Source organism: Hyaena hyaena, unplaced genomic scaffold (genome assembly GCF_003009895.1).
Source record: "Hyaena hyaena isolate Hyena2069 unplaced genomic scaffold, ASM300989v1 scaffold_1559, whole genome shotgun sequence".
NCBI classification, from domain to species: domain Eukaryota; kingdom Metazoa; phylum Chordata; class Mammalia; order Carnivora; family Hyaenidae; genus Hyaena; species Hyaena hyaena.
The window spans coordinates 52,352-75,265 of NW_024082192.1; the positions used below are offsets into that span (position 1 = coordinate 52,352).

The 22,914-nt window shown below is 34.9% G+C and overlaps 1 long non-coding RNA gene across 1 annotated transcript; it reads right to left on the bottom strand.

Moving 5' to 3' along the window:
- Window positions 1-1,490: 1,490 nt before the first annotated feature.
- LOC120226017 lies at window positions 1,491-22,686 on the bottom strand. The gene is made up of 3 exons (XR_005526923.1): window positions 22,676-22,686; window positions 9,632-9,636; window positions 1,491-1,619 (listed from the first exon to the last, which is right to left on the bottom strand). It is a non-coding gene; the product is annotated as an uncharacterized LOC120226017 (long non-coding RNA).
- Window positions 22,687-22,914: the final 228 nt, after the last annotated feature.

Genomic DNA, 22,914 nt, shown 5'->3' on the forward strand with positions numbered 1-22,914 from the left:
CTCCAATATATACACTCTCTGAATGCATATTAATCATGCACTGCACTCTCAAATGGCTACGTGGACCAAGCAAGTAATATATGAATGAAATGAGCCAAGATTAGAAAAACCATGATTGTTGCAATCTATGGTAAACTGGTATCTATTTGCTATGGCTAAAAGGACAGTCATTACTCACCTCCAGAATATTTCTGCCTCATAGAAAGTAAACTCCATGTTGGAAAAATCTCACAATTTTCAACAGAAACTAGGTTACTGTATGGAATGTCCCAATTTTTAAAAGTTATTCAATTAAAAAATAGTACAGAGGTAAAAACCAAACAGTACAACTCACAACAATCATTGTAATAGAAATGTATCTACTGAATGAATTTGGCCCACAGGCTTCCAGCTTGTAACTTCTGATAGAATTCTGGAAATTATCTTTGGGAGACTGGGGAAGGGCAGATTCAATTTGAAAGAAGCCACATGTAGTTTTACAAGAGAATTTGTAGAGTTCAAAGTATGCACTCAGAACACTGCCCAAGGGAAAACGGAAACTAAAATAAGATAAATTAAGGTTAATACTCAAAGGAAGGAAAAGTCATGCCTCTGCTATCATGCAGACATAACCCTTCTACGTGACTGCTGTCTAGAAGACCAACCCAGTCTGTAAGACTGAACAAGAAAGGGTAAAGAGAATAGAAACAAGCAAAAATAAAAAGACAAATATAAAAATCTTTCAATTTCTTATACACAAGGACTGGAAACCCAATGATGACAAACAAAACAAAACAAAAAAACCCACCAGACAACTTCCATAGCTATTATATGGCAAATTTGAGCATTAATCATAGTTTCACACTAAGCTGCAGATTTTATAGAAGTATTTGCTACAATAAAATTTTCTTTGTCTTGGGGCTTGTTGTAATTTGTGTTTTGTTTAAATGAATTCCTGAGTTCTCTGTACCTAAATTTCTTAATGAATGAAAATAACACCAATAGTTTAACTTGTAAGGCCACAAGTCTAAACGTCTAAACCAAACTGACTCCATGACAGGCTTTAAGTTTCCCCTCTAAACTAGAAGGCCTAAGTTTCAGCTTTCCCGAAACTATCAGGCAGTTACACATTGCCCAAGGCAGGAGAAACCACCCTTGCAACACCCAATCAGGAAAGGCCAGCAACCACCCTCCACATTATTAAGGGAGAGGCCTGGAGATAGAAACTATAGATAGGACCCAGTTACCTAATGTTAAAGTTAACCCGTTAGTCACCGAATAAGACCCTAGGCTCACTCTGTGATTGGTTAAATTTAAAGGTACTCTAAATGTGATTGGATCCCGCCAAAACTAACGAATACTCTAGACAATGTGTATGGTCAAACCCGCTGTCAATAATGTTGTATAATTATGATTGGATCACTGTTCCCATGTCACAAATTCTGTAACTCCCCCGTCACAAACCCCATAAAAACCCTACTTCTGCCCTTGTTCGGGGCTATCAGCATGGATCCATTGCGTTGGTGAGGTCTGGGAGCCCGAGCTTAAGCCTGTAATAAAGCCCTTTGCCTTTGCATAAGTGACTCGGACTCCTTAGTGGTCTTGAGATTTTGGGGAGATCGTGATCTGGGCATAACAAACTTACATACTTGCTTGGAGAAGCAGATAAAATGTAATTATTACATTTAAAACCATCTTATGTGTGGGAAGTATCTACTATCTACTGGTGATTTTTTTTTTTAAATTTATTATGTTTAAGGTTTACTTTTGACAAAGGGAGCACGAGCATGCACACATGCGCAAATTGGGGAGGGGCAGAGAGAATGGGAGACAGAATCTGAAGCAGGCTCCAGGCTGTGAGCACAAAGCCCAATGTGGGGCTTGAACTCATGAACCCCAAAATCATGACCCGAGCCAAAGTCGGATGCATAACTGACTGAGCCACCCAGGTGCCCCTCTACTGGTAATTTTATCTCTGGAGAACATAGCATGTGCCAATGAAGAATGTAAAGATAGTTATTGACCTACTGTGTCAGTGACAGAAGATGAGTCTTTTTTTCTAGAAGGTTGGAATTAGCCTGGCTGAAAATATTTGGTCATTGCATACCAAATAAACTATCCATTGTATTTCTGTCAGTGAATGTTTTCCTTGGTGTTTGTCTGAGTAAAACAAATTGGATACAGGTTCAAGGTATATCATTCAGGCACCTTCTTTCAAAAGTAATTAGGGTCTTACTCACTTGAAACCAGATAATTACATATAATGTTATCTTAAAAGAGCCCCCAAGGATTGCTTTCCATTGGTAAATGAATAAGAAGTGCAACAAATGGACTTTCATGATCACTAAAGTTTAGAAGAACTAGGAAAAGAAAGACTCTAAAATTCAGTCTCCTAAGACTGATAAAGAGGAAATAGATTTTTTTTTCCATTTACCCTCACGTAGCCCTCACAGGATTTTGTCCAGTGAAAGTGGCACGTGGAAGGATGTTCCACAGACACTCATTCAGTGACCAGCTCAGCATGGCTCTCCACTAGACCTGCAACCACATGAGAGCTAGACAACACTCTTCCCCTTGGCTTTAATTCATTCAGGAGAAAAAAAATTAAAAACCAAACAAACAACAACAAAAAAACAAACCTATCCTTGGGGATCACACTGTGGTCAATACTAGTAGACCAGGATACTCCTCCTGACTCAAAATATAGCTGGAGACTTGATAATGTCTGACCCAAACAAGGCCAACTGAAATTGGAAAATAAATTCACTACCAAGCCAAGAACTAAGTTAGTAGATACACAAAGATTTTGGGAGTAATATCATAAAACTAGAACAGAGGAGGTCTTGAAGGGGTTAAATAAAAGGGGGAGCTTGGTGATTATAAATGGGCAGATATTGCTAGTAATGATCAAAAAGAAAAGACAATCCAGCAATTTTCAGATAAGCAATCTTTCCCCTATTTCAAGCATTTCTAGAAACTGAATCTAGATATAGTTTTCCACATGTTTTATACCACAAGACATAACTGACTTTTTCAATTATTTTTCTACTGTTCAGTGTAAGAAAAAAAAAATCATACTAAATCAAGTTGCATTCAATACTTTTTCAGTCTGTGAATGTACCCTACTAAAAGAAGTAAAACAAAAATTTTTATCACATAAAAAGCTTATTTTAATTATTTTACATTCCACTCTGCCAATTTCTAAAACATATTCAGAAATTTACATGAAAATTATTTCAATGGCCACTGTGGCCTAATTTGATTTAAAAATATTTACTTTTCTATTTAAGTTAAATTTACTTGAATTTTAATTAACATTCAAGTATGTTAATTTGTAAAGACACTTAAAGATGCCAATGTGCCTATATCCTTCCCCTGGGTATGTATCTGAAATACATTTCCACGCAGTTAAAAATGAACTTTTAAATTTTAAAGACATAGCTATTATTTTGTATTTCAAAACTTGGTACTATATATGACCTATTATAGCTGAGTATCTTTTAAGCATTAACCCTGCCACACATCACACATGTAATGGATACCCTGTGGATCAAGTCATGATGCCTCGTCTTCCTGACAGAATTCTCTTCCGTTCTGAGGGAACCTCTAATGGGATCACTCCTCTTTTGTGTCTTACATGGCTTTTTTTTTCTTCTTTAAATTCTTACCTAGAACTTGGCCTAATATCATGTATTTTGTTGATAAGTTTCTTTTGAACAACTTTAAAAAAATTATTAAGGTTTAATTCATACACATTAAACTGCACATGTTGAAATTCGCACCTTCAGTCCTTCAGAATGTGACCTTATTTGGAAATAGGGTAATTGCAGATGTAATTAGTTAATATGAGAAATTGGGTCAGCCCTTATTCCCATATGACTGGTGTTCTTAAGAATAAAAGGGAAATTTGGCAAAAGACACAAAGTAAAGAGGAGATGGCCATGTGAAGATGAAGCAGAGATTGTAGAGATGATGCTACAAGCCAAGAACCATGCAGGATTAGCAGAGACTGGAAAAAGCAGGGAAGGATCCTCCTCTAAAGATCTCAGAGGCAGCATGGCCTTGCCAACACCTTCAGTTTGGACTTCTGGTCTCCAGAATGGAGACCACAAATGTCTGTTGCTTTACACCAACCAGTTTGTTGTGGTACCGTGCTACAGTACCTCCAGGAAACGACCACAATTTGCATTCAGGAAACTATCTGACAATAAAAATAGAAAACAAATGCCTCCCCTCAAAAAGTTACCAGATTCCCATCCCATGGACATCTCCCAACACTCACCCCATCCCCATGAAACTGAATGTCTTTCTGTCACCGTAAATTGGATTGCATTTTCTAGAATTTAATATGTATTCTACATAAATGTATATAAATTCTAGAATTATATAAAATGTATTATTATGCACAGAAGATATGCACTGGATTCTTTCAGCATAATTGTTATGAGACTCATTCATGTTGTACATTCATGGGCACATCCATTTGCTGCTCCTTTGTTATCAACAAATAGTATTCCATTACATGAATATACCTCAATTCATTCATTCATTCACGTGTTGATACATACTTAGATTGTTTCCAAAACATTGGCTCTAACAAGTATACCAGCTATACATGTCATATGCATGCACAAATATTTGTGCATGTTTCCTAATTGTGGAATCACTGGGTCATAAACTAGGTAGATGTTTAAACTGTAAAGGAATTACTGAGACATTTTCTAAAGAGATAGTACTATTTTATATTCCCAACAGAAGTATATAAAAATTCCAGTTCCTCTACATCCTTGTCCACAATTGCTATGTGTATTAAGTATGCTTTTTTTAATGTTCTGTGTAACATTCTGACATCTCTTGGGAGCCTTCAGACCCTGGAAGAGACTGCTTTTCCCAGAGCTGGTTTGTACCTGAAGATAATAACAACCTCCCATAAGCATGTTTTTCATATACAAACCAACCAAACAAGTAGCTCTGTCCCTACTTCCTCTCATCTAGCTCTCATTCATCAGGCCAATATGGTTGTCTCTCCTTACCGTGGAGGAAATGTTCCAGAACCCCCAGAGGATGTCTGAGCCCGTGAACAGTACCAAACTCTACGTATAAGTGCTTTTCCTCTACGTATACACCTATTACAAAGTTTAATTTATAAATTAGGCATAGTAAGATTAATAACAACAATAATACACAACAATTTTAACAATGTACTCTAAGAAAAGTTCATGAATGTGCTCTCTCTACCAAAACATCTTATTGTACTGTACTCACCCTTCTGTAAGATGATAAAACACCAACATAAGGAAAAGGAAGCGAGGTGAAAGAAGCAGGCGCATTCTGATGCAGCCTTAGGCAGCTATTTATATGCCTATGCTAATTAAGAAGGAGGGACAGCTGTTTCCAGACCACAGGTGAAGAGGAGGGAACTAAAACCGTGGATAAAGAAACTGAGGCTAGTGAGACCACAGATAAGGGGGAGCTATGTTGTTTCCCTTCCCCGCAAAATAATCCTAATGCCAGATATCAGGCAACTTCAAACCACCCCTATGGCCCAACACCCAGTGGAGTTATTCCAACTAGCTGATCCTAAACTATTTACTCTGCCTTGCCTTGCCTTTCCGGAGGAAACTCCAATGAAACTCTGGCAGAACTGCCTTCAGTTTTCAATTTAAATTCTATTGTTAAAGAACGTCCTTTTGGGGCACCTGGGTGGCTCAGTCGGTTAAGGGTCCGACTTGGGCTCAGATCATAATCTCGCGGTTTGCGGGTTTGAGTCCCGTGCCAGGCTCTATGCTGACAGCTAGCTCAGAGCCTGGAGCCTGCTTCAGATTCTGTATCTCCCTCTCTCTCTGACCCTTTCCTGCTTACGCTGTCTCTCTCTCTCTCTCTTTCTCTCTCTCTCAGAAATAAATAAAAACATTACAAAAATTTTAAAAAAGAAAGTCCTTTTAATTTTTTTTCCCTAAAGACTTTACTCCATTAATCTGTTCTACATAATCATTCTTTTTTGATAGGCATAGAAAGTTCTTGCATCTACAAGAATGGTTGAAAATATGGTACCTATCTATCAGACTACCATGGAATGAAAAATCGATTTTTCATATACATGTCAAAAATATATATTGATATATTTATTTCCATAAATAACATTTTGCTGTACATTCCTAATTCCTGAGTGCTGAATGCTAGAAGAATCTCTTCCTTTGTGGTTTTATTGAAACCGAACTTAATTGAAAATATTATTTCTTTTCTTTTTTATTCTTTTCTTTTATAGCTGGTCCTGATGTCTTTTAGCTTGAATGAAGTTTTCTTTAAAGTAAACATTTATTCACTCATGTGTATAGTAACACAGATTTCAGTTTTAAGCCCACAAAGATATTTTACTGTTTTCTTCTAGAACTTTTACTGGTTTATCATTCAAATGTACATCTGCAATTGAGCTAGGATTATTCTTTTATGATAGAAGACAAGATCTTTTTTTTTTTCATATGCAGTTGAATTGCACCACTCATTTAAAAGGCTTTTTAACTTTTCAGTTAAAGTGTTACCTGTGTCACAAATCAAATGACTGAACATAGTGTTGGTCGGGTTTTGGATTTGGGATTTACTTCTCTTGTTCCTTTTTTCTCTCTTTCTTTGATTATGTTGTCTGTAAATACTGAGCTTTATTTCTTACTTTCCCATTCACTTAACTAATATTTCAAGAATTCATAGATTGGAGAAGCAATATGGGCTTAGAGTTTTCTTGGTGAAAATTCCCTAACAGTCTAATAATTTAATAGATGTAATCTAGTCAAACAGACTTCTTGTTAGGTTTAGCAAGTTTGATTTTTCCAGGGACTTTTCTAGAAATTGACCCCATTTTTTCCCCTAAAGTTTCAAATATATTGATATATTTGTATCTTTTTACCTTTTTAATATCTGCAGGAGTATCTCTAGTAATGTACCATTTTTTACTTTTAAAAAATTCCTGATATAGTTGATTTCTATTTTCTATCTTGTATGTTAGTAAATCTTATTATGAGTTTATCAAATTTTTCATCTTCAGAGAACCAACTTTTGACTATTTAAAATTTCTATTGCCTACTTAGTATTTCATAGAGTTTAAAATTTAATTTCTGCTCTTTTTTTTATTATGCACATAATTTTATTCATTTGTGGACCTGAACATAGTAATAGCTCTTCATACATTCCAAAATTCTCTGATAAAGAGGCTGGAATAAAATATTTCACCTTCACTTGACTGATGACTTATCCAAAAGAAGTCATTATTTTCATAAAAGAATCATGTCTCAAATGGTAAACATTGGGAAGGATATAAAATTATTACCTAGTTGCAAACTCTAGGAAAAAGTTCAAATCTTCATCCTGTTTATGTTATAATACAAATACATGTAACATTAACAAGACTGTCAGATTAATTTACAACTTCTGCTTATGTGTTTTCTTTAAGGGCCTGAGTTATGTAAAGGAAAGAGAAAATTGTACATTTCAGCTGATCCACTCTGGGTAGATTGCTTGTGTGATCAGATGCAAGGCATCTTCAGAGAGAGAGGCAGGGCAGAGAGAAAGGGGAACAGGGAAGAAGTGCAAGTTGGGGAGAGATTTACACATCTACTTTATTATGGTGAATAAATGATGAACAAAAGAAGTTCAGGGAACTAACATCGGGAAATGGCCAATACACACAATTGACTTGATATAAGGACATAAATCTTAAGACTCAAAAGTGAAATTTAAAGAACCATTAACTACTAAATGCAATGTGGTAACCTGGGTTGAATCCTGGAACAGAAATAGTCCATCAATAGAAAAGCTGGGGAAATCTGAATAAAGTCTATGATTTAGTCAATAGTATTGTGCCAATGTTAATTTCTTAATTTTCACAAATATAGTTATGTAAGATGATGACATTAGGGGAAATTGAGTACTATCTTTGCAACACTTCTGTAAATCTAAAGGTATTTCAAAATAAAAGGCTAAATGTTTTCAGAAAGAATCTTGACTAGAGGGACTAAACTGGATCTTGAAAAAAATCATCAGATAATCTAATATGATTTCAGAAAACCAAGTGCTGATACATACAACTTTTAAAGAAATATTCCACCTGATTGCTCAGTAAATCTACCCTCATGTTTCATCTTCTGTACTTTCATATCCCTACTTTATATTTAACGTGGTCCCTCTGACCAGGCTTCTTTTCATTCAGGAGGAAAGAAAAATGCCTGGTTGACCATGATTTACCCTTTCATATTCTTGAATTAGCTCTTCTATTTCCTCGAGCAAAAATATTCCTCTTTAACTTTTCTCACAGACAAAATTAATCCAGCAATTTATAATTTCCATTCTTTTCTTTCTTTCTTTCTTTTGTTTTTGTTTTTTTTTTACAAATAGTTTATTGTCAAGTTAGTTTCCATATAACACCCAGTGCTCATCCCCACCTGTGCCCTCCTCAATGCCCATCATGTCCTCAGTTTGTTCTCAGCATTCAAGAGTCTCTCATGGTTTGCCTCCCTCCTTTTCCCCTCCATTTCCCCCCTCCTTCTTCTTCCCCAAGATCCTCTGTTAAGTTCCTCCTAATCTTCCTATACATGCAAACGTATGGTAGCTGTCTCTCTCTACCTGACTTATTTCGCTCAGCATAACACCCTCAAGTTCCATCCATGTTGCTACACATGGCCAGATGTCATTCTTTCTCATTGCCATGTAGTAGATAAACCACATCTTCTTGATCCATTCATCTGTTGATGGACACTTAGGCTCTTTCCATGTTTTGGCTATTGTTGAGAGTGCTGCTATGAACTTAATTTCTGCTCTTTATGTTCTTATTCTCTTTTCTTGGAATTGATTTGATATTATTTTTCTAACTCCTTTAGGATAATCAATTTTTAGCCTTTATTTTTTTCTAATATGTGCATTTAAAGTAATACCTTTCTGTCTAAACCCAATTTTGTCTACCCTGCCAAACTTTAAAAATTTTTTATAAATACTGTTCAGTTCAAAATATTGTCTGATTTATGTTCGGTTTTCTTCCTTGACCTATGGATTATTTAGTAATTTATAGCTTTATTTTCAAATATATGGACATATTCCAGGCATTTTTTATGATTGAATTCCAGTTTAACTACATCGTGATCAAAGAGTATTTTATTTTTATTTTCATTTTTTTAATGTCTATTTATTTTTGAGAGACAAAGTGCAAGCAAGGGAGGGGCAGAGAGAGAGGGAGACACACAGAATCTGAAGCAACTCCAGGCTCTAAGATTTCAGCACAGAGCCCGATGTGGGGCTCAAGCTCATGGACCACAAGATCATGACCTGAGCTGAAGTCAGATGCCCAACCGACTGAGCCACCTAGGCACCCCAAAGAGTATTTTGAATTATCATACTTTAACATTTGTTGAGATCTTCTTTCTAGTTCAATCTACAATAAAGTTTTTTTACAATGAACTTTTATAAATGCTCATGTGAGTTTCAAAAGAATCTGTGCATTAGAACGCATTCTCACCTTATTTTGTGCTGCAGTGCTTCATATATATCAGGTCAAATTTTGTAATAACTTCTACAGATCTTCTCTGTGCTGACTGAAATATTTTCCTGTTTGGTCTTAGTTATGAGAAATGTGTGTTAAAATCTCCTTTATTGTGGATTTCTCCACTCCACCTTTTACTTTTGCCACTTTGTTCTGTGTATGTATGGAACTTGTATTGTTACATGCATACAATTTTTAAATTATTAAATCTTCTTGTAGATTAACTTTTTCATTATAAACATCTTTTTAATTTCTGGTGACGCTTCTTGCCTTAAAATATTTCTTGTTTGACACTGACCTGTGCAAGAATTTTTTTGAATAATGCTTAAATAACAAGTTTTTCCTTTTTTTTTTTTTTGTTTTTAGCACTTCATTCCTTTCTGTATTTATATCTATGAGTATTTTCCTTCTGCTTGAGGACATCCCTTTTGTATCTATTTACTAGTGGGGAATTCTCTTCACTGTAATTTTCTGGAAATGCCTTTATTTCATGTTTACTTAGAAGGATATTTATAGTAATATAAATATCCTTGGATATAGAATTATACATTTTTAATCATTTTGTTTAAACTTTTGTTTAAAATATCCTTGGATAGGGGCGCCTGGGTGGCTTAGTCGGTTAAGCGTCCGACTTTCACTTAGGTCATGATTTCGTGGTTCGTGGGTTCGGGCCCCGTGTCGGGCTCTGTGCTGACTGCCAGCTCAGAGCCTGGAGCCTCTTTTGGTCTGTGACTCCCTCTCTCTCTGACCCTCCCCTGCTCACGCTGTCTCTCTCTCTCTCTCCTAGAAATAAATAAAACATTTAAAAAAATATCCTTGGATATATTATATTTATAGTAATATAAATATCCTTGGATATAGAATTATACATTTTTAATCATTTTGGTTAAACTAGTAATTCCCATTTTAAAAAAAATTTTTGTTAATAATCTCTTACTTTTAGAGTAAGAGTCTTACTTTTAGTTTTTTGTATCTGCAGCTAATAAATATTGACATGACATAACACTAATTTGACTACCAAGGTATGAAAAAACTACTTAAAAGCAGGAAAAGTTCAAAGTGAGGGGAAAAAATGGAATAATCTTAGCTACAGCTGTGGAGGGAAGCACCGTAGAAACTAATTGACAGACAATTAAAGGACACTTTTGGACAAAATGTGCAGACTGGCTGGAATGTGATTATTAGCAGTCAGATGAGAACAAATAATGTTCCATTCTAACTTTGTCTGAATACCTTCCAGAAGGCCCTTTAAAAGACACTGGCTGTTACATGAAAATAATTGCCACAAATACAAAAACAAACTATTAGGCACAGTTTTTCAAAATCTTCTCTGTGTTTTTTAATTATAATTTTATAAATAATAGAATGTTTGATTCCTCTTTGTGTATTGTGAAGATTTTTGCCCCTAAAGCAGATTATGTACCCAGAGCATAAGAACCAGTAGTTAATATGACAAACATGAAAAGACATATGGTCAAAGTTACCATTTTAATAACATTAGAACAATAAAAATGGTTTATAATTTGAGCAAAATTCAGCATGGATATAAATTTTGCCTCATATGCCAAATCTAAAATGAAAGCAGAGCTATGTTAATAACAGTCATATTTGGTGAAAATTAATTCATTTGTCCACTGATCACTGTTTATCACATGTTCAGGTGCCAAAAAATTATTTTATTTCATTATAATTCAATTGATTAGATACTTTGTTAAAGATATTTATAATATCAGTCAATACAAATAAATACTCACTTTCAGGGAAGACACAATGCAGACATGAGTATTACTCTAGAACATAAAACCAATGAGAGTGTGGATTTGGTCTATCTTGTTCAATGATCTCTCTTGCACTGACATTAAGGCTTATTTCATAGTCCTCAAAAATATGTGTTGAGGGCAGGGGATGGATTAAACAGGTGATGGGGATTAAGGAATGCACGTGTTAGGATGAGCACCAGGTGTTTTAAGTGTTGAATCACTAAATTGTACACTTGAAACTAATATTATACTGTACGTTAACTAACTGAAATTTAAATAAAACTTAAACTTTCTCTAAAAGTTGACTTAAAAACATCTTACGCATAAAGGTGATGACAATAACAGTGTAACCTAGTTGGAGAGGTATCTACCAGTAGTCTGTTAATATCAATCTCTTATTCACTCCAAGCATACAGTATTTACAAATACTGAATTTGAAATATAGTTTTCACAAAGAAAACTCATGTCCCCTGAGATTGGCTCTAACACCATTTTTAGGGGATACTGAAGTCACCACGTGGTGTGATCTGAAATGTCTTCTGACCTAGTTTTGTCTAAAAATTATTAACACCTTGCATAGTATAAACCACCTCTGGATAACTTTGGACTCTTTATCATTTGCAGCACTTTCGGCTAGACTCCTAAGATCTGTATATTTTCAGTATGTTTTAAAGGTGACAACAATTGGAAAAGAAAAATATGGAAAATAAATATACACATTTGGGAGAGAAAGATAACCCCAATTTTAGACATATGAGACAGGCCTGAATTTCTCACCAATAGCATTTCATGATTGTCTACAGTTCCTGCCTGGCTTGAAGTTCCTTAATGTAGAATAATTATTTGGTTAGACAGTAGTGAGGCTCTTGCCTCCAGACATATTTAGCAAGTACCATAACTTTTACTCTCTTAGCATAATATTAGATTCTATGAGTGGTATAAAAAGTGCATAATACAGTCTGTTTTTATGAAGATCACAATTTTGTTTTCTACAAGGAAAAAATAGAGATATCTGCACTTGGTTAAAAATGTATGAGAAACTCTGAAACCTGTTTTGGAAGTCTGAAACCTCATAGCAGGATTATATACTTGAGGTTTAAATCTTGACTTAACTTTTCTAAAGATGGCCCTGGTTGGCAAACCTGGAAAGGGGTGATACGTAAAACCTTCCTGGTTTATTCCTTTTGGGTTAAACTGAAATTATTATCACTGTTGGAAACAGAAAAGTTTCCTTCTTCTTGCAGAAAAACCAAATTACTTTAACCTTTATAAATGTAAAATAATGCCTCCTATAAGAGCTTCAGTTATACAAAACAGAGTTTAGCATGTAGAACCTACTTTTACATGAAAAACAGGGCAAATATACTATAGCCTGCTTCCTTTACCACGACTTCAGGGGAATAATGGAGAGATCAGAGGCTTTTGAATGAGATACATCTGGATTTGAGTCGTGTTTTGTGAATTAGCATAGGCTTCTTGTTTCTCACTTACAAGGCCTTAGTAACCTCACCAAAGAGCATTGTTGTGAAGATTAAATAAGAGTGTGTGTGTGTGTGTGTGTGTGTGTGTGTGTGTGTGTGTGTGAAAGCTCTCAGCAATTAGATTTTCAGTGAAGGTGAAGTCTAGATTTCCATTGTTCTTATCGTTGTTTTCACAGACTTTCGCAGAAATTGTTTTTCATATCATATATTGCCTTTGTCTCTCTACTGGGTTAAAGTATAATTGAGGAAATGGACAAAAGTTACATTTTTAAAAAGTTCAACATCATTAATCATCAGGGAAATGCCAATCTAACCATAATGAGATAGATATTGCTTCACATCTGTTAGACTGTTAGAATCAGAAAGAAAACAGGTAACAGGTGTTGGCAAGGACGTGGGGAAAGGGAATGCTCATGCACTGATTGTGGGAATGTAAACTGGTTCAACCACTATGGAAAAAGTATGGAGTTCCCTCAACAAAGTAAAAACAAAACTACCATATGATCCTGCAATTCCATTTCTGTTACATATCCAAAGAAAATGAAATCATTGTTTTACAGAGATATTTGCACTCCTATGTTCATAGCATCATTATTCATAATAACCAAGATATAGAAACAGCTTAATCCATTGACAAATGAATGGATTAAAAAAATGTGACTATATAGAACATTCTATGTATACATATATAGAAAGGAATATTATAACGCCATAAAAAGGAAAGAAATCCTGCCATTTATGAAAACCTACGTGAACCCTGAGGACATTAAGCTAAGTGAAGTAAGTAAGACAGGGAAATACAAATACTGTATAATATCACTTCTCTGTGGAATTATTAAAAAAAAACCAAACTCATAGAATCAGAAAATAGAATGGTGGTTGCCAGGGGATGGGAAATGGGAAGAGTTACTCAAGGAATACAGACTTCCATTTATAAAATTAATAACTTCTAGGCATCTAATGATGATTATAGTTAGCAATACTGTATTATACACTTCAAAGTTGTTAAGAGAGTAGATCTTAAATGTTCTCACTACAAAACCAAAAGGGTTATTATGCAAGATTACTCAGGTGTTAACTTTACACAAGTAATAATTTCACAAAATACGTGTATCAATTAATCACCTTGTACATCTTAACCTTACATACTATTGTATGTCAAGTATATCTCAATAAAGTTGGAAAAATATCCTTAAGAACAATGATAAGGTTTTACTTTTTTTTTTTTAGTGCCAGTATTTAGTCAGTTACAGCAGTATGGTCTGGAAATATCACTTACCAGCTTGACAAATAGACTGGTTCTCTCATCTTCTGGCTGATATTATTTCATTTATGTCTGTCTGTCTGTCTATCTCTCTCTCTCTCTCTCTCTCTCTCTCTCTCTCCATTCCAGATCTTCTACACTATGATAAAGATATAAGTGAATTTCAATGTTTCTATATTTATTATTAAATTTGTTATTTTACTCCTTAAAACTTGAACAAAATTATAGTGAGTGCTATACAACTAGTAGAGTCTCATTGTTATAACTCACTCAAAAAATAAACACTTCATTTTATATTGATTAATCCATTCAAATAAATTATAGAAGAAACAAATTTCTTCTGAAAACACAGTTAAAATCAAAATTCAAGTTCTAAGCTGATAGCACTCTCATTAGTAGTAATAAAGCTGCAAATACTTACTCAACCAGAAAAGTGATTGATTTATCTCAGAAAGATTTTTGTTTGGTGATTTAAATATCTCTTCTCATATACAAAAATTTGTACCTCACTTAATTGAGATAAAGATGCTTTCAATTTCCATTTATTAAAAAAATGATCCTACAGATCACTTAAAATAAACAGTTAACACTACTGTGATTTATGGTGCTGATTTCAACAAAACTGTATCATATATAAAAATCAAAGTGATAAACTTACAGTTCTAATGACAGAGAATTCCAGAAAAGGAGGTGAATCCAAGATCCATATACATAACTGTGAAATGATAATGTGCCAGAGAACACCTGCATTGTAACCCGGGAAGAAATCCTGCATCCTAAGTGGCTAAATTCACAAATGGTGAAGAGAATGAAAAGATGTTGATAACAACACAGTTACCAACACTCAATCTTTTGACTGCCTCCCTTCCCATCAGAGTGATCCAGATCTATCAGGCAGTCATGGACATTTTTTTAAAGCTAGTTTTGGGGAACCTGGGTTGCTCAGTCAGTTAAATGTCGGACTCTTGATTTTAGCTGACGTCATGATCTCATGAACCTGAGATTGATACCAGCATGGGGCTCTGTAATGACAGAGGGAGCCGGTTTGGGATTTTCTCCCTCTCTCTCTCTCTGTCCCTCACCCTCTCACGCATATGCTTTCTCTCACTCTCTTTCTTGAAATAAATAGACAAGCATTAAAAGCAAGTTTTCTTTTAATTTATTTATGTTGCATTTTCTTTTAATTTCTGGAAGGATGAAATATGATATTTATAATGAAATGGTAATATGTAATCTTGGTGATAGAATTGAGAAGGTAGGACTTTTTAATAAATCCATAAATTGCTAAGTTAGAACTAATCCATCTTGTTTCTGTGATAACATAACGTCTGTTCTCATTTTCTTTTCTGTCTTCTTTGTAAACTACTCATTGTATACAGGGCATTGCCCAGGTGTGTTTTCTTCCTTTGATTCATTTTTCTCATTCTGTGGATTTAACCATCACTTTAGCCATATATGTATGTGTATATATATATCTATAGATACAGATATAGGCTATCTCAGAATCCAGAGTGCCTGTAAGGTATCCTTCACAATGTTGGATATAATTCCATATTATTAGATACACAAAGAAACATTAAAGTGTGACTAATACTCAAAACAAAAAGCAATCAACATACAACTTTGTAACTATTCTAAAAACTACTAAATTATAGACTTTAAATGGATAAGCTTTCTCATATATGAATCATATCTCAATCCAACTGTTATAACAATAACAGGCAATCAATAGGGTCTCTGAGATGATCCATATGTAATTAGCAGACAAATTTTTAAAAGCATCATTTATAATAAGTAGGCTCAGCCATGAAAATCAAAATGTACATATCATGATTAAACACATAAATCTTAGCAGAAAAATGTAATGTCTTTTAAAGAGCCAAATGGAAATTCTAGAAAAAAACACAAAAACATAGATTTTTATATATACTCTATGTAGATATTTATATGTATAACTATATCTATCATAAAGTTTTCAGACATCATTGTAGTCCACTTGACAATCTCTAGCAGAGATCTAACAGACACAAGTGTCCAATGATCATCTTCATTTTGCCTCATATGAACCTTGAACTCAACATATTTATTTATTTATTTATTTATTTATTTATTTATTTATTTATATTTCTGAGAGAGAGAGAGAGAGCATGAGCAGAGGACAATAGAGAGCCCACTGTGGGGCTTGAACTCATGAACAATGAGATCATGAATTGAGCTGAAGTCAGAAGCTTAATGGACTAAGCCTTCCAGGCACCCGAAACTCAACATATTTAAAATTGAACCTAACACCTGCTCTAAAACTCCACTTTCTGGGTATCTCCAAAGAAACTGATAAGAGACAGCACCCATTCACCCAATCTGGAAGTCTGAGATACTTTGGATTTCATTCTTCCCCATTTACATCTAGACAATCACTCAGTGCACAGAGATTTTACTTTCTTCATTTTTCTTCTCTTTCTTCTCCATCACGACTAGATCTCCTTTGTCTTCTTCTGCCTCTGATCTGATTTTCTTTATATCCACTCTCTAACTACATCATGGTTATAAACTGAAATATAACTATACTACTGTTCTGAGTAAGTATTTTCAATGATTCTACATTTTCTTTGAAATAAGTCCAATCTCCTTATATTCTGTGCAAGAGAGAAGACACTTTCACATCCCCTTCTTCAACTGGAAGAACAAAACGGGAAAGGGAAATTTTAACTTTAAATCAACTAGGAATCGGGGCGCCTGGGTGGCTTAGTCGGTTAAGTGTCCGACTTTCGCTTAGGTCATGATCTCGCGTTTCGTGGGTTCGAGCCCCGCGTCGGGCTCTGTGCTGACTGCCAGCTCAGAGCCTGGAGCCTGTTTCAGTCTGTGACTCCCTCTCTCTCTGACCCTCCCCTGCTCACGCCGTGTGTGTCTCTCTCTCCTAGAAATAAATAAAAATATTAAAAAAAAAAATCAACTAGGAATCTTGACAATTTTATGGGACTGATCATTTTAATAATTGACTGAAGGAATTGACTGGAAAAATCATGAAGGGAACTTCATCTGAGTTTCAGCTAGAGAAAGGGGAAGGAATTAGCTTCATCAAATGAATATAAAGAATAATAAGACAGAAATCAGGATTATGTTATACCTTCATTCCAAGTAGGATGGATTTGATATGCTAGTTATATGTGTAATTGTCTATACTCAACATAGGCTCTGTACTTCATGTTAATTTAAAAGAGAGAGAAAGAAGTTTTCTCCTTAACTTAGAGTGCCCTGTCTTCTCCTTCTGCCTCACTTGAATAATTACTCTTCATTCTTTAAAACACAACTGGTGACTTTACTTAGCAGTTCCTGATTATTCAAATCTTACTTTGTATTCTGTATCCTTGTTCCCACCATATTTTTTGATTTACAAGTGCTGTCATACTTATGATATTGATTTTGATCATGTGGTTTGGTCCTGACTATTCCATGAACTCCTTAAAGTTAGAGAATATGGCTTATTCATCTTTATGTTTTCAAAGTGCAAATTGGACCTTAAATATTAGGTTATCAATAAATAAAATAAATGAAATGATGCTGTCGAGAAGGAGAGACCAATGGAACTGTCAAGAGCAATAATAGAGAAGTGGTCATCATTATTTTCAAGAGGAGATGAAGAACTCCATCTTTGGAAATTCATACTGAAATGGCAGGATTTTTTTTCTCATAGAGCTTCCTGTAGACCTAACAATCACTGGCTAAAGTTGAAACAGCACAAAAGTTCAGTTAGTGCAATATCATGATTTGAATTAGAATCTCTTTTAGATACAGGAATCCAAACTGGGCAGTCTGAACATTATAAAGAATGGAGGTATATAGTCCCTTCACTCCTGAACATCCTTGTAATCATGTGCCACCTTTGGAGAATAATCATCTTCTAAGAAAATGTGTCTTTTGACTGAGATACAAAGAATACAAGTGATTTTTTCAATTGCTTAATAATGAAAGTAAAACAAAAAGTCTATTTTCTCTAGGACAAAAAACCCAAATGCTTTAAGAGAAAACAGAACTGAGGAATGATTTGGCTACAGAAAACTCAAATATAAAAATTATTTTAATTCCTCTTAAAAGAAAGGTGATGAGGGGCGCCTGAATGGCTTAGTCGGTTAAGCGTCTGACTTCGGCTCAGGTCATGGTCTCACGGTTCATGGGTTCGAGCCCCAAGTTGGGCTCTGTGCTGACAGCTAGCTCAGAGCCTGGAGTCTGCTTCAGATTCTGTCTCCCTCTCTCTCTGACCCTCCCCTACTCATGCTGACTCTCTCTGTCTCTCAGAAATAAATAAAACATTAAAATTTTTTTTAAAAAGAAAAAAGAAAGGGATGAATATATATGATATAAATAGTGATATATAAACTCAAATATGAAGATTATTTCAGTTCGTCTTAAAAGAAAGGGGATATATATATATATATATATATATATATATATCAGGTGATCTATCTATCTATCTATCTATCTACTACCCAAAGCCATCTACACATTTACTGCAAATCCTATCAAAATACCAATGGAATTTTTTACAGAACTAGAACAATCATAGGGATGCTTGGGTGGCTCGGTTAAGCATCTGACTTTGGCTCAAGTCATGATCTCATGGTTCATGAGTTTGAGCCCCACATCAGGCTCTGCGCTGTCAGTGCAGAGCCTGGGGCCTGCTTGGATTCTGTGTCTCCCTCTCTTTTTGCACCTCCCCTGCTCATGCTCTGTCTCTGTTTCTCAAAAAATAAATAAACATTAAATTTTTTTTTAAAAAGAACAAACAGTCCTAAAATTTGTATGGAACCACAGAAAACCCTGAATAGCCAAAGCTATCATGAGAAAGAAAAACAGAACTGGAAGTAGCACAATCCCAGATTTCAAGTTATACTACAAAGCTGTAGTAATCAAAATAGTAATTGTGGCATAAAAATAGATACATAGATCAATGGAACAGAATAGAGAGCTAAGAAATAAGCCCACAGTTATGTGGTCAATTAATCTATGACAGAGGAGGTGAGAATAAATAAAGGAAAAAGAGAGTCTCTTCAACAAATCGTGTTGGGAAAACTGGGTAAGTATGTTAGAATGAAACTGGGCCCCTTTCTTACATACCACAAAAATAAACTCAAAATGGACTAAAGACCTAAATGTGAGACTTGAAACAGAAAAGTGTCAGAAGAGAGCAGAGCCAGTAATTTCCCTAACAATGGCTCTAGCAGCATTTTTTAAAGATATGTCTCCTGAGGCAAGGAAATTAAAAGGAAAAATAAACTATTGAGACTACAAAATAAAAAATCTTCTCTATAGCAAAGGAAATGACCAAAAAAGACAGCCTGGTGAGTGGAAGAACATATTTGCACATGATATATTCAATAAGTGGTTAGTATCCAAAATATATAAAGACCTTATGCAGCTCAACACCCAAAATCAAATAATCCAATTAAAAATTGGGCAGAAGACATAAGGAGGCATTTTTCCAAAGAAGACATTGAGATGGCTAACAGACACATGAAAAGATGCTCACCATCATTTATCAGGGAAATGTAAATCAAAACCACAATGAGATATAACATCATACCTGTCAGAATGCCAGAAATCAAAAACACAAGAAACAAGAGCTGGTGAGGAGGTGGAGAAAAAGGAACTCTTTGTGCTCCTGGTGGGAATGCCTACTGGTGCAACCACTGTAGGAAAAAACTATAGAGGTTCCTCAAAAAATTAAAAACAGAACTAGCATAGGGGTGCCTGGGTGGCTCAGTCAGTTAAGCATCTGACTTTGGCTCAGGTCATGATCTCATGGTTCATGCGTTTGAGCCGCACATTACCTCTGAATTTTTATTGCAGAGCCTGCTTGCGATCTGCTGTTTTCCTCTCTCTCTGCCCCTTGCTCTCTCTCTCTCTCTCTCTCAAAAATAAATAAAAAAACATAAAAAAATAGAACTAGCATATGATCCAGGATTTCCACTAAAACACTAATTTGAATAGATATATACAACCCTATATTTAATGCAGCATTATTTACAATAGCCAAATGATGAAAACAGCCCAAGTGGCCATCAGTAAATGAATGGATAAGAAGTGGGATAAATACAAAATAGAATATTACTCAGCTGTCAAAAAGAACGAAATCTTGCCATTTGCAACAACATGGATGGATCTTTAGAGTATAATGCTAAGTAAAATAAGTCAGAGAAAGACAAATACCATATGATTTCATTCACATGTGGAATTTAAGAAGCAAAAAAACAAAGAAAAAAAGAGAGAGACAAACCACAAACTAGAGTCTTAACTACAAACAGACTCTTAGCTAAACTCTTAACTAGAAAACAAACCAATGGTTACCAAAGGAGAGATGAGTGAGAGGGGAAGGAGATTACGAGTGCACTTATCTTGATGCGAACTGATAATATATAGAATTGTTGAATCACTATTATTTTACACCGGAAACTAATATAACCCTATATGTTAACTATATTGGAATTAAAATTTTTAAAAAGCTGCTTTCATATCTTATTAAAAAAAAAGAATGAGGGTGTCTTAACACAGGTTTTAAGTATTTATCTTGGGAAAACGCTACAGAAAAAAAACCCTACTATCTTGTGTCTAATATAAAAAAATGAAAAATTGTCATATAAATAAAATTAGGTACATATGTTTCTATTTTCTTTTTAGAGTATATTCCAGGCTAGAAAATGTTGTTTTAATAATGTTATGGCTATCTATCCATTTATCTATCATTGTATGCGTATATATGCACACACATGATACAAAATGATTATTCTTTTACTCTTTTAAATTTTCTTAAGCTTCCCTTTAGTTACTTATTTTGAACTTTAAGACACTAAATTTTTAAGACTTTCTTTCAATGAAAAGTCTCAAGTTTAACAATTTAGTTATTTTAATAAAAATGGAGAAAAGGCATCTACAGAACTGATTATAATTGCTCTTATATAACCACTAGAAGGGATAGGGGAGAAAGAAATATAGAATCAACAAGGCTTAATTAGTATTTCATACTAAAGTAAAGGCACTAGCTTAAAATAAAATCAGATGGTTCAAGTATTAGGGGCACCTGGGTAGTTCAGTCGGTTAGGCATCTGAGTCTTGATTTCAGCGCACATCTTGATCACATGGCTTCATGAGTTCAAGCCCTGCATTGGGCTGTGGTCTCTGCAGACAGTGCAGCTTCGGCTTGAAATCCTCTCTCTCTCCTTTCTCTGTCCCTCCCCCATTCATGTTTTCTCTCTCTTTCTCTAAATAAATAAATAAATAAATAAATCGACTAGCAGAAAAACGCCAGAGTTACAAAAATAAGTCAGATTCATTAGAGCTGGTTTGGGTCTTAGAGCTCTCGCCTCTGCCACTAGTTTTACAATGACATTTTCGGCACACAGTGCTTGCTCACTCACTGGATCTGCATGTTCTCTGTAAATGGTTTATGACGACAGGAGGGGCAGGTCTCCGAGTCAATACTACTGTTTACTGAAGGAAAACAGCTGCACACATTGATGCATCTTTGTACTAAGTAATGTAAAACAAGGCTTTACACTGGACCTGCTCACCTGATTCTCCTCCCCGTTCCTCACCTTGTTTGTCTTCCTTGGCCTTCCTTTCCTCTCCCCCTCCTCCTCCTCCTTCTAAAAGAAGTATGCTTATCTAGGTGGGCAAAGGGTGGATTGGTTTTCTCTTAAGAAAAAAGAACCAAAAAGTGTTTGTGTGGAAACTATTATCTGTGGAACTGCTGGAAAGATTAAAATATACACACTCGTTTCTTCTTCCTTAAGGTAAAAAAAAAAAAAAAAAAACACAAAAATTAACTCACTGAAGGAAACCACATGTGTGTGTATGTAGACACCTCTACATAGATGCACATATATTTGCATATTTAATTTCCTAGGTGAAAATTTTTTCTCCTTCTAAATTCAAACATGTCCCAGAAATGAAGACTCCACTTTATGAATGAAGAGGCAATGTTCCTTGAAGAGTGAATCTTTTCTAATTAAAGAAGAAATCAGGTTAAAGCCAGGGGAATGATCAGTTCTTAAGGGCCGTGGGTTATTTTCTTTTTAAGTTTTAATTCATCTAAATCTTCGCCCCAAAGAAAAATGTAAATTATTCTCTAGGTTTTTGCTTAGCACACAATTGAGTTCTAAGATATTATCTGAGAGAAGACAGTTGAAATTATCCTGATGTAAAAGAAAATCAATAATATTCCGTGATGTGTAATTGCATTTTGTTTTAGCAAATGTTAGAATAATGATATATATGTGTTAAGCCACAGGCATCTTAAGGGCTTTAAAATATGTGGCTAGGGGCTTTTCCAGCTGGCACAGATCCTGCCAGATGCTTTGGTTTTCTGGTCTGTTCCACCATTCCGGAATCAAGAATCCTACTCAGCAGAAGTGCTGTCGTCTGCACTCTGAAGGTTTTCTCCAGCTGTGGAACTGTGTGCAGTTCCCATCCTCCGGATCTCTGCCCATCAGAAGCCTCGGCTTGAGTTTTAAAATGCAGATCATAATAACAAACACCAGAAGAGCTACTTTTAGTTACAGGAATTTAGAGCTAAAGAGTTCTATTTTTTTCTTTTGGGATGGTCATTCAGATGAAATTGGATAACAAGGTTAAAAATTAAAGGCCAGAATCACATTTAAATCAGATGTGGAACACACAGCATATTATAAAGCTGAGGACTAGTTTCCAAAAGTCACTACAGAAAACTAATCTCATAAACTTATAATGAGTACTATGTACATAAAGATATGTATGCATAATAAAAGCTTAGATATCTTTGCTGCAAACATTTGTAATACAAATAACCTTTTCAGCAAACGTGTGCACAGGGGATATTTTGAAACTCACAACACTTGTCAAGAGGAAATTAATTTCCATTTGAAATAAGCTAAT